We start from the raw sequence: 12,653 nt of genomic DNA, 5'->3' as shown, positions 1-12,653 counted from the left end.
ACAATTTTGATTGCACCCAACTTCTGCTAATTATCAGCAAGTCACCTCTTTCATGAATGCAAGGCCACCTACTTTCTCTGCCTATAATTTTATTTCCTAGATTTAGCACCCTTTTCCATCTTGGTCTTATACCATGGGGACTGACAGAGATTAGACACAGAAATTCATTATATCAATAATGGTTTAGCAGGAGGGACTGGATGATCCTTCATTTCCTGACTTAATTTCTGCAAATTATGATTTATGATAATTAAAATAGTTTATTAAAATAATTTGTTCTTTTTATAGAGCACTATAAATTGCATTAATTTTAACACAAATAATCAAGGGTTTTATTAACAGAATGCTGATTATTATGAATGAAAGGTTCTGTCCGGCTGAAATGGCTCATCATTATACTGATTCTTGTTTTTAAATCCTTCAATGGCCCTGGACCTCCCTATCCATGTAATATCCTCCAGCTCAACAACCCATAATTATCGTCTCTCTACCACTGGTGGTAATGCTTTACTGTAGTTGCATACACTCCAAACCCTGAAATTCTTTCCCAGTACTCTGCCTCTCTTTCCTACTTAAAGGCTATATCTTTAACTGAGCTTTTGGTCAATGACCTAAAATTTCCTTATGGGGTCAGTGTTACACTTGATTTTATGAAGCTCCTGCAAAGTGCTTTTCTGACATTTCAACATGTTAAGAGTTACTATATAAATATAAATTGATCTTGACATTCACCTAAATTTTTAGATCATATTTTGAAATTTTTTCCACGTGTGTTTAAAATTTTTCAACAAAAGGAGTTCAATACAGTTATGTGAAAAAATCATCAGGAATTAATTCAAATTGAAATGCATCCTTTGAGCGTTACTAACTTCTTCCAATGTTTAAAACAGTTTCTACTAGTCACCTTTTTCAGATCCATCACAACAGCAAGGTGCTTATACCACCTACAGTCAAAATCAGGTAATACAACAACAGAAAGTACAAGCTGTAACTAATCACACAAAGATGGCATTTTTTTAACCTGTCACATCATTTTTTTAAATATAATGACTCTCAAACATATCTATAATAATTGTACCATTTTTCTTCAGTACCTCATGTGGTTTTGCCAGAAGTTTCAACAGATACCCTCTGAGACATTTTGACAGTATCATCGAGAAACATTTTGAAATCTTGCGTACATACTGTGCAAGGAGGTTTCTCCTGCTTGCTCTCAAAAGCACAATCTCAAAGAACCCCTTCCCAATTTAGGTCAAAATAGTCAACACAGGAACTCTTTTGACTGGCTGATTAGGAAGGTCTTCATGAGTTTTCGATAGAATCTTAGAAATTTACAGCATGGAAGGAGGCCATTCAGCCGATCATGTCTCCTTGGCTAAGACGCTGACATCCAGCCTAACTTCACTGTACAGTTTTTGGCCCACAGCTTTGAAATTTATGGCAATTGAAATGCACATCCAAGTATTTTTAAGAATATTATCATTGTTTCCGTTCTTATCATCTTGACAGGCTGTGAGGCCCTGATCCCCAACACCCTCTGAGTCAAAAGATTTTCTGTCAAATCCTCTCTAAATATCCTACCTCCGATCTTAAATCTATCCCTCAGTTTTGAACCCTACAACCAAGCAGAAATGGACATTTCTGTTCACTCTGTCTGGGCTCCTTATATTTTCAAATACTTCAATTAGGTCTCCCCTCAAGTTCCTCTGCTTGAAAGAAAACAACCCTGGCCTATTCAATCCTTCCTCATAACTTTCATAGAATCTTCGAAAGCATCTTCCAAACCTGTGACCGCTACCCGCTAGAAGCATAAGGGCAGCAAATGCATGGGAACACAACTACCTGCAAGTTCCTCTCCAAGCCACAAGCCTTCTAACTTGGAAATGTATCACAATTCCCCCAGACTTGCTAGGCCAACATCCTGGAATTCCCTTCCATAGTCACAGAACGTATACCAGAAGGACTGCAGCAGTTCAAGAAGGTAGCTGACTACCACCTTTTCAAGGGTAAATAGGGATGGGCAATAACTATTGGATTTGCCAGTGACACCCAAATCCCACAAATGCATAGAAAATTTTCCCGTCTGGGCAAAACCCCGAAAATCTCCTCTGTAACCCATATACTGCATTGACATCTTTCTTATAATGGTATGTTTTTAAAGGTTTTGAATTAATTTTAAATAAAATTGCCCACTCTAACTAGAAAACAATTTTGTATATTTTCAAAATAAAATATTCACAGGTAATAGTTTAAAACTTTGCTTAAAGTGCTTAATACTTAAATGTACCTATTTCCAATTGGATTAATCAAGCTTATCATTCTTAAATATATCAAAAAATAAATTTTGAAGGAAAATTTAAATAAAAACTTTTGTAAACGCTGCCCAGTTGTGCTGGTCATTAATGGGCTTTGCATATGGAAATATAATTACTCAGTGAAAATGAATTAAGTGGAAACTCATGAAACTCAGCTAAATATTTTTATTGCAATCATTTCACTGTACCATTCAATAAATTTATTAAACTGAATTGTTGTTATGAGTTTGATGAACTGAATCCAGTCAAAAAAACCCATTAGATTCTTAGAAAGAAGTTGCCTCATGTAGCATTGGGGTGATATGTGTAATAGGGCATCAGCTGTGGCTCAGTTGATGGTACTCCTATAGGTGAAACTGTCCACTGTGGGTCTGAGTGTATTAACACAAACCAAGGTTGATACATAAGCAGAATAGAAGCACTGCACTGTTTGAGGTGTTGTCTTTTAAATGAAACATTGAACTGAGTCCACATCTGCCTGTTCAGGTAGATGTAAAAGATCTAATCGAACTGTTTCAAAGACCAGGGGAAGTCTGGCGAAAATTATCCCTCAACCTACAATGCAGAAATGGATTATTAATCACATGTATAAATGAAAGAAACAGCACAGAAGCTCTGCACAGCTTCCCCCGTCTGCACAATATCAGCCACTTCCTTTGAGTGTGGCCCATATGGTACCTTTCTGTGCCAGGCATCCTGGATGGATGCTGTCCTAATGTCACACAGCTGCTACAATGCTAGGATGACACATCTTGTCTGATGTATCTAACTTTGATGAAAAGCTGAAGATATGTGGAGGTTTTTAGAGGTGGGTGTGAGCCTGCAGCATTAATATGTATGAGAGGGTGAGGGGGAGTATCTTAATGCTAATCATGACTCATACACACGAAGGATTGTGCTAGGGTTATGGTATTTTAAACTGGTATAATGGCAGGGAGGAGAAATGTCAAGATATATATACTGCCATTAAATCAGTTCATTACAACTCTTGTGACACTGCAATGAGGTTCTCAAGTCCAGGCAGTTGGAGTTGATCTTCCCGATGACCTTTTTCTTTCCCTTCGAAGGTTAATCATTGAGAGTCTCTTTGCTCTGTCCATGAAACCATGGTGACTCTTTTCCTAGTCCCCTGCTCCATTAATGCCTCCAGTACCGTATTTGTCACCATGGATCTCTCTGAATGCCCTGATGTTCACTTCCAATATTCTACATTGCAGGAATATTTCAGTGCGGCCTTACTTTTAAGCCTTTTAGAAGAGTCGGCTGCCTGCACAACATCACTGTGAGAATGCAAATCTAGTTGGGAACATCAGAAGATGACACAAAGAGGCTGCAAAGAGATATTGACAGGTTAAGTGAGCGAGCAAGATAGTGGCAGATACAGTATAATGTGGGGAAGCGTGAGATTACTCATTTTGATCGGAAGACAGAAAAGCAGACTATTTTTTAAAAGATGTGAAGCTTGTAAATGTTGATATCCAGAGAGATTTGAGTGTACTGAAGCAAGGAACACAAAGTTAGCATTCAAACCAGCAAACAATTAGGAAGATAAATGGGATGTTAAACTTTATTTAAAGTGGTTGGAGCATAGGAATAAAAAGAAAATGCTACAATTGTACAGGATAACAAGGTGTAGAGCAGCATCAGAGGAGCAGGAAAGCTGAGGTTTCGGGCCTAGAACCTTCTTCAGAAAAAAATTGTACAGGACTTTGGTTAGACAACACCTTGTGTACCTTGTGCAGCTTGTGCAGCTTTGGTCTCCATATTTAAGGAAGGATATTCTGACATTCAAGGTGGTACAACAAAGGTTCATTAGATTGATCTTGGAGAATGAGAAGTGATCTAATTGTACTCACATGATTGTGAAGGGACTTGATGGGTTAGATGCTGAGAGGTAGTTTCCACTGATTAAGGAATCTAGGACTTGGGACCCCAAACTCAGGTGAGGATGATCTTTTAAGACTGAAATAAGGAGACATTTCTTTACTCAAAGGGTTGTGAATCTTAGAAATTTTCTTCCTCATAGAGTTATGGCTGTTCCATTGTTGAACTTATTTAAGGCTATGATGGACCATGGTCTTTCACAAAATTAAGGGATATGGGAAGTGCCTGCAAAAATAAACTTGAAGGTCAGCTGCAATCATAATGAATTGTGGAGTAGTCTCAATTGATGGAATGGTCTACTCCTGTTTTTGTTTCTTATGTTTTTATCACACGTATTCCCCCTTTCCCTCCCCCATTAAGTGCAGAGGCACTGGGCAGCTTGGAGGTGCAGACAATAGCGTGGGACTAGTTGTATTTCTACCTTTGGGGTGATGCCCTTTTAAAAGCTCAACATGCTCAAATACTCAGATATTATAACATGATCACAGGCCATGGTCACTGCAGTGAAGCATTCGTGGCACAGGCTGTGTTTAGAGGTTAGAGTCATAGAGTCCTTTAGCATAAATATAGGCTCTTCAGCCCACCATGTCTATGTCGAGCAACAAACTCAAAACTATACTAATCCCATCATCTCACACTTATTGAGATTAAATTTCATCTGCCATTGCTCTGCCCAATTTACTAGCTGATTAATGCCAGACTGTAACCTGAGACCATTCTCCTCAGTATCAACACCACTATCAATTTTTGTGTCATCTGCAAACTTGCTAATCATACCTTCTACATTCACATCCAAATCATTAAAGAAAATAACAAACAGCAAAGGTTCCAACACAGAACCCTGCTGTACAACACTGGTCACCGGCTTCCAATTGCAAAGCAACCCTCCACCATCACTCCTTGCCTCCTATTTGCAAGCCAATTTTGGATTCACTTTGCCAACTTACCTTGGATCCATGGGCTCTTATCTTTTGCACTAGCCTTTCATATGGGAACTTCTGAAGTCTATGTAAACCAAATCAACTGCACTGTCCTCATCAATATATTTAGTCACCTTTTCAAAAACTCAATTAAATTAGTCAATTTTGCCCTGTAACAAATCTGTGCCAATGATCCTTGATCGATCCCTGCCTTTCCAAGTGTTGATTAATCCTGCCCATCAGAATTTTTTCCAATAGATTCCCTACCACTGATATCAGATTAGCCGATCTATAATTACCTGGCCCATGGCTGCTGCCTCTCTTGAACAAAGGAAATATATTAGCTATCCTCCAGTCCTCTGGAACTTTACCTGTGGCCAGCGATGTATTAAATATCTCAGCCAAGGCCCCAGAAATCTCCCCTGCTTCCCATAGCAGCCTGGGACGCATCCCGTCAGGCCCTAGGAATTTATGCACCTGTTAGCCGATTGAAACATTTAATATCTCCTCCTGATTTATCATAACATATTCTAGAATCTCACGATCCCAACTAAAATCCCTGGCTACAATGTCTTCTTCCTCTGTGAATACAGGTGAAAAGCATTCATTTAAGACCTCAACCACATCCACTGGCTTCATGCACAGGTTGCCCTTTGGTCTCTAATAGGTCCCATTCTTTCCTTGGTAATCTTCTCACTCATAACTTACTTACAAAAAAAAAAGCCTTGGGGTTTTACTCGATCCTATCTGCCATGGATACCTTGTGGCCCCTCCTACACTCTCTATACTTTTGAAGGGCCTCCCCTGTTTTCTTTTTACTGCACTGTTCTGACTCTTGATATCCCTTGATATCCAGAATTTCCTTAACTTGCTGCCCTTGCCCTTCAGTCTTAGAGGAACACATTGGCCCTGAACTCTCACTGTACAGCAAAGTTTTTTTTTAACTGGTACCTCACAAACCGGTGCTCTCGATAAACTGGCAAAAACTCTATACCTGAAACACTGCATGTTTACTGTGTTATTGTGATCTCTGCAATGTCAGAGTAGTCAGTTGAGGATGTGAGTGACAAGACTCTCTGCTAGTAAACTTTATTTAAAACTTTATTTAACATAAAGTTGCAGTATTATTTAAGTGATTTATGCTGTAACTGAAGTATAACAGTGATGTGTATACACCCTGCATTAAGTTTCTTTCACTAAGTGTGTGCTTTACATTGATTATGTGGTCCTTTTGATCAACTGGAATATTTGAACAATCCGTACGCTCCTAGTCCCAGGGGCGCCAGTTATTAAAAAGTTTGTTGTATTACTTTTAAAAGATTCCACTTTCCAAATGTAGACATACCTGCAAGTAGCTGCTCCCAGTCTATGTTTGCCAGATTCTGTCTAATGATATGGAAATCGGCCTTCTCCCAATTTAGAATGTAATTTCCGTACTTTACTTCTCTCTTTCCATAATGACTCTTAAATTTAGAATTATGGTCACTATCTCCAAAATACTCGTACACTGGAACTTCAACCACTTGACCAACTTCATTCCTGAGGATTAGGGCTAGCAATGTCCCATCTCTAGTAGGACTACCTTCATACTGGTACAAATATTTCCTGGGTGCACTTTAAAAATTCCACCCCACCTGAACCTGAATCCCACTTAGTGTTAGGAAAGTTGAAGTCCCGTACATCTATAACCCTGTTTCTGTTGCACTTTTCTGTGATTAGCTTACATATCTGCTTCTCTATCTTCCTCTGACTGTTGGGAGGCCTGTAACATAATTACAGCAAGTTATTGCCCCTTCTTTATTTCTGAGCTCTACCCAGATGGCCTAATTTGAAGACCATTCTATGAAGTCCTCCCTCATTACTGCAGTGATGGTTTCCTTCGCACCCTCCAGCCACCCTCCCTGAAACTTCGAAAGCCTGGACTATTGAGCTGCCAGTCCTGTCCTTCCTTCAAATATATCTCAGCGAGTGCAACAAGACCATATTCCCACGTGCTGATCAATTCTTAAGTTCATCTGTGTTATCAATCAAGCTCCTTGCATTAAAATAGATACAATTAGTTTTCGAGACCTTCCATGTGCCTTATCCAACTCGTTTTCTCCAGCTATTGGACTGTCCTGGCATTCCTTCTAAATCTGATTGGGCCTTGCCCCTGACTTTACATCAGCTCTGTGGTCCATCCCCCTGCCAAATCAGTTTAAAACCTTACAGCAAGGATATTGGACCCATTTTGGTTCAGGTGCAAACTCTCCAATTTGCACAGATCCCACCTACCCCAGAAGCTGTCCCAATGATCCAAAAAACCCTCCTCCTATAACATCCCTTTGGCGATTTGTTCATCTGACCTATCTTCCTATTCCTATACTCAGTAGCACGTGCACTGGAAGTAATGTAATGATTACAACCTTAGTAGTCCTCCTCTTTATTCTACTACTTAACTCAACTTTTTTTAAAATTTCTTTTTTAAACCCATCTCATTGGTACTGACAGCTGGCTGTTCACCATGTCCCTTCAGAATGCCTGAAGCCGCTCTATGACATCCCTGACCCTGGCACCATGGAAGAAGTATACCACTTGAGAGTATTATTTGCAGCCACAGAACCACCTGTCAGTTCCCCTCACGATTGAATCCCCTATCACTAAAATTCTCCTAGTCTTCTTCCTCCCCTGCAGTGCAGCAGTACCAATAGTGGTGCCATAAACTTGACTGATGCTGCTTTCCCCTAAAAGGCCATTCCCCCCAACAGTATCCAACATCGTGTATCAGCTTGATGGGGAGATGGCCACAGGTGACTCCTGTATTACCTGCCCACGCCTACTAATCTTCCTGGTGGTCACCCAATGCTTTTCTGCCTGTGTAGCCATTACATGTGGTGTGACCAGCTTGCTAAATGTGTTATCCATGATGTCCTTAGTATCATGGATGCTCCATTGTGAGTCCAACCATAGCACCAAGTGGCTAATCAGGAGCTGCAGCTGAACACACTTCCTGTATATGTGGTAGAGGAAGCATCCCTGATTTACCACATATTGCAGGAAGAGCATTCCATGGGGCTGAATTCTCTTGCCATAGTGATCCTTTTCAACCACAGACAATAAATAGGAACAAATTACTCAACCGTACCTAATACTCACCAAAGCAGATTTCTTTCTTTCTCTCTATTCCTAACAAACTACAAACCACAAAAATAAGGACCTTCCACTTTGTCTCCCTCCTGGTATTACTCTATACCTGTATTAATTAGTTTAACTGTAAATACAACCATCAAATACCTTTAGTTAAATTGAATCCACGTACCTAATTTGTGTTACATTAAGATATCATGAGAGTGTTATTACAGTACTCACTTGGGTCAATGCTCCAATCATTCAGATGAGGTGGGTATACCAGTTGTGTCTTTCCCCCTTTAATCTGCACCATCTCATGCAGGTTGTGAATTATGATGCAAAATACAGTAAACCAGTTTCTAGCCCTCTGTCTTTAGAGGGTCAGAGTTTAATTTTATTTTGACTTCCCCATTCCTGGTCTCATGTTTTCTAACTTCCTGAAGTATGTTCATGGTGATCCTGCCTCTGCTTTAGTCAAACATATCTGCACAATTTTTGCCTCTCCTTCCATTCCCAAACTGTCTTCTATGTGCCCCTTCTTCTAAAAGTAGTAACACATTTGCTGCCCCTCCTTTGCTCAAATGTGACCACAAACTTATGTTTCTAGGTCCTTTCCCAAAATAACACATATAATTCCCTCAGTTCCATTTAAAACATGACCACAAACTTCCCCACTATCTCCAAATGCAACTCTGCATTTTATAGTTTTAACAGAAAGGAAAACAGCACTTTTTTTTATTTTAAAACACAAACATAGTTACATAATTTTGGATTTTACATGACTCTAATTTATTGCTGATGCATAGGCCCTGGAAATTATTGCTGAGATGAAGGGAAAAATTATATAGATGAAGAAATCTAAGTTCAGTATCAGAACAGGAGATTGTTGATTTAGCATAGTGATAGTAGGAACTGCAGATGCTGGAGAATCCGAGACAACAAGGTGCAGGGCTGGATGAACACAGCAGGCCAAGCAGCTTCATAGGAGCAAAAAGGCTGTCGTTTCGGGCCTAGACCCTTCATATGATGCTGCTTGGCCAGCTGTGTTCATCCAGCTCTGCACCTTGTTGATTTAGCATAGTGTTGGCTTTGAGCACTTGTGAAATTTGTCACTCGTGTTGCATGAGGCATTCAGCCTTCTGGTAGATTATGATGAATCACATATTATAGCTGTTTTTGTACCATGCAATACCAATGCAAGCACTCTGGGTTATTAACATTGATCTCACATAGCTAAATACAAACTAAAGGCAATCCAAGTTTCTGAGTCCTGGTGGATGACAAAACATGCTTTTTACACACAATTGACTGCCATAATATTCATGATTTTTATTTTTGTTATCATGCTTTGTTTCACTTGACCTGAGCATTTAATATATAGTTGAAGCAATTGGGCTGGACATACTTCTTTCAGGGAACTGCAGCTGCTTTACTTTGCCATGAGAAGGATGCTTGTCCTAATACTGTTTCCATATATGGGTCTTGTGCATCTGACAGAACCCTCAATGCAAATTTGCCAGATTTTCAAAAATCAGTTGACAGGAAAAGCAGCTGTATTTTATTTGGCTGCGTGTTATAGTTGTGGCCAATGAATTTGGCACATTTACAGCTGTCTTGCCAATATAAAAGCAGCTTCCGGATGAATGGAAAACTAAAACTTATCAGTTATGGCATGGTATGGATGGCATTTAGGCAGGCCAGTCAGCCCAATTGGTCTGTGTTGGGATTTATGAGCCTCATAAACCTCCTCACAGCCCTCTTCCTTTAGCCCTTTCAGCATACTTTTCTATACAATCCTCCCTCAAATGCCATTCTAGATACCCAACCTTCCTTTTCACCTCAAACTCTCCTTGTGAGGGTGGGTTCCCAGCCTTCGGTAAAGAAAACAAAGTACAAAAATACATGCGCTTGCACTGGATTCAATCCAATCATCTGTGAGAAGATGCATGTTGGTAGTTTCAATTTTCTGGTAGCATTCAATCAGAAAGAGTGAATGCTGTGCAGGAACAGAATCATGGTGAGACATGTATCAATTAGGTTTCATCTTGCCAAGAACAGTAATAGAGTTTTGTAATAATCTCAGTTTGCATAATGAGCTTCCCTGACCTTCCCTGTTTTGACTCATACCAATATCACACCACATGCCTAACCACAGAAGACAATCATCCATTGTACTAATCAGAAATACATAAACATATGCACAAGTTCCTGGAATTATCAGCCTATTTAGTGAGTTTCACACAAGGATCAATATTTGGGTCAAATTCTGAACAATGCAATGTTACAGAAGGAGAGAGAGGGGGTAATTGAAAACTTTTTATTCCCCTGTCCTTCAGCTAAGCAGAGTTGATTTTCTTTTCTCTTTCAAAACAGGCTGTGTCAAGTTCCCCCAAGATCAGTGACCCGCATTAAACTGTCTTCAGGGTCAAATCAGGAGGGTGGTTTATTTGTGCATTCAAACATGGGAATGGTGATTGCAACACATGAGCACACATACACAAGCATACAAGGAAGCAAAGGGAAATAATTTACAATAAAGAATAAAGGAAGCAAAAATATGTGATATATATATATATAAAGACCAGAAATTTGATTCAGTGAGGGTTCTTTCCTCTAGGTACGCAGCTTCAGGTGGGTTCAATTAGCCAAGGTAGGGGTTGCAGGATTACTTTTAAATTTGATGAAGGTTCAGCAATACGACTGTGATAACCCCTACAAGGCTGATGGAAAATCACAATTAATCCCTTTGTGCAGCTCGTTGAGCATGAGTTCTTTTGGTAACAGACAATGGCCAGCCCACCTAGAACTCATCACTAGAGCCCTTTTTGTGGAGCAGTGTTGAAGCACTCTTGTGATACAATGGGGGTGTCCCTGCCCCTGGACTGGGAAATTTGGGTTCAAGTCTCACTTGCTCCAGAAGTGTGTAATAACAGCTCTAAATATTTTGATTAGAAAAATAGGTTAAATTAAAAAAATTAAGAAAAAAACTAAATAGCAGACCCAGGGATGGGTCTGCAGAATTGTCTGTTCTGGGCTGGGACTTGCCTATGTATGCCATGTGTAATGGCTTTATTTAGGTGTTCAACAATAAACAATGTTCCTTTCTAGTTGGTTGCCCTGAGTTATTACATTGGCGATGAGAGTCAAGAAATGTTTTGGACAGACTTGACTTTCCATTAATCCAGTAAGGCCATGATGGAGAAATATTGAAAATGCCACTGTTTGGAAAATTGGAGACTTGTGATGGGCTATGGAGGATTGACCACATTACACCAAAAGATTGAGTTACTGTTTTTCAAGCTAATGGGATAGAAGGGGATCACCGATAAAGACTCATTCTCCTGACCCCTTGCGGGGCCCTGACTTTCAGCCTCATAAAGAGTTTAACCTATCCTGCAGCCCTGGAGTCAAATTTTTTGATGAACTGACAGCTATGGTAGCAGACTGCTATGACCCTAAACCAACTCCTTATATTGCAGTGTTACAGGTTTAACACAGCAAATAGGCTTCCTGGGGAACAAGTTACTGAATTTTTGACGAGACTGAGGAAATTAGCAGAACACTGAGTACAAGTCAGCACTTCGGGTAATGCCAAGGGATCATGTAGTTTGTGGAATTAATTATATTGTGACCCAAACCCGGCCCAGACTTCAGAAAAGCCATAGAACTGGCTCTTTCCTGTGAAAATGTGGATAAAGGGGCTTGGGAGCTTCAGGGGTCCATAGACACTACTGTCCTCAACCTTGGGCACCCCACATACCACAGCCAAGTTCCCAGCGGATAATACTCATGGATCTCATTTGTTGCCAAGGAAGGGCAATTGGAGTTGGAGGCCACAAGGTTCAAGAACTGGGTGGGAGATTTGTCTACAAAACAGTGAGGAGACAGAACAGCCATGCTGCACTTGTGGTCATACAGTTCATCCCAGACAATGCTTTCAAAACACACAAAACACATACTGCCTTAGCTGAAGTGCAAAGCCATCTCAAGACCAGGCTTTGGAAAAAATCAGCCTGAGGATGAGGAATTGATACAGCTAAGTTGCATCACTGCCCCCAGATTGGCCCCAATTAGGGTAAAACGCCAGGTAAATGACCATCCCTAGACATGGAAGAATTTGCAGTGAAAAAGCTCTACCAGTAAATCTACAGTCAGCATTTCACCACATTAACTGATCACAAACCTTTCCTGGGCCACTTCAAGGACAACAAGGCATTTCTTCCAATTGTATCAGCTTAGATCTGTGGATATACCTTGGAACATCATCCAAGCCTATGCAGATGCCTTGAGCCACCTGCTGCTGCCTACCAGCCCGTCTTCACATCCAAAGGTGGATGAAATCATCATGATTTTGAACTTCATGGACACTCTACCAGTATCTGCCAAGCAAATCCAGGCTTGGACTCAAAAGGAACCTCCATTGGTG

Source organism: Rhincodon typus, chromosome 11, assembly GCF_021869965.1.
Source record: "Rhincodon typus isolate 14 chromosome 11, sRhiTyp1.1, whole genome shotgun sequence".
NCBI lineage: Eukaryota > Metazoa > Chordata > Chondrichthyes > Orectolobiformes > Rhincodontidae > Rhincodon > Rhincodon typus.
This window is presented reverse-complemented; position numbering follows the sequence as displayed.